This window comes from Etheostoma spectabile, chromosome 10, assembly GCF_008692095.1.
Source record: "Etheostoma spectabile isolate EspeVRDwgs_2016 chromosome 10, UIUC_Espe_1.0, whole genome shotgun sequence".
Lineage (NCBI taxonomy): Eukaryota > Metazoa > Chordata > Actinopteri > Perciformes > Percidae > Etheostoma > Etheostoma spectabile.
In genome coordinates this window covers 30,162,809-30,163,778 of record NC_045742.1, presented here as the reverse complement: position 1 = coordinate 30,163,778, position 970 = coordinate 30,162,809, and the positions used below count along the sequence as shown (strand labels likewise).

At 44.8% G+C, this 970-nt stretch overlaps 1 long non-coding RNA gene across 1 annotated transcript in view; it reads left to right on the top strand.

The window, feature by feature from the left end:
* The window catches only part of LOC116697146 (uncharacterized), a 5,709-nt gene extending 5,365 nt beyond the window's left edge, over positions 1–344 (top strand). Inside the window, exon 3 of the long non-coding RNA XR_004333937.1 lies at positions 234–344. This is a non-coding gene — a long non-coding RNA (uncharacterized LOC116697146). The remainder of the gene's footprint in view (positions 1–233) is intronic.
* Positions 345–970: the final 626 nt, after the last annotated feature.

Here is a 970-nt window from a genome sequence, read left to right as displayed (position 1 = left end):
TTATTGTCATTTCAACCATATACACAAAACAACGTTTCACTGTGGCTCAAATGGTGTTTCACATTTAACATGTATAAAAACGACATTGTTTAAAGACAACATTTGAAACAGGCTACATTGCACACACATTATAGGCTCCGTAAAGTTCAGCTAACACAATGATATCATTAGCGCTTGAAGTGATTTAAATACAGAGTATAAAAACAGACGCAAATTTGCAAAGAATGTAGGAGGTCGGCATGTAACAGTCACAAACTCCACCAGCGGTTAGCAGTAGTTGGATAAAAGCCCCCCATTTCTGCACCAGTCCGTGTCCGTGTTAACACAGCCCACCTCTATGGGACTTACCCTGAAGAGCAGCATCTGCTCGGAAGGCTAGCAACCCTGGTAGCTAGATAGCGGAGTCCGGTAAACTGTTGTTCAGCCATGTTTCCACAATAACAAAAACACAGCAGTCTCTTAACTCCTGTTGGGAGTTTAGTTGAAGTTGGATGTAGTCCAGTTTGTTGTCTAACAATTGGACACGTGCAAGAAGGATGGATTGGACAGGTGGCCGTCTAGCTTTAGCTTACCTGCCAGGCTGGAACTCCTGCCCTCGTCAATGTCCCCTTAACGTCTAGCAGCATTGGACGAGGTTGTAAAGGTTTGCTGCTGAAAAGAGAGAGCTGTAGCTTAGCTCCAAATGGGTGACACTCAACTTGCTTTGGCTCGCTTTGGGTAAAGAGTCCAACCCCCTATGAGCGGGTTGAAAACACGCGGAACTAGCTGGCTTGTAGTTCACTGCCTCTGGGCAAAATTGCCTCCAGTGACGTTAAATGACAATTTTTGCGTCATCGGAGGCTTTTTTCCAGACCCACAATACAAAGAAATCTAGTCTCAGGGTGACATGAGGGAGGGAAGCACGGTCATTCGAAAATACTCCCAGACTTCTCCTAATACAAAGCTTAAAGCTAATCGGTGAAGTATCCCT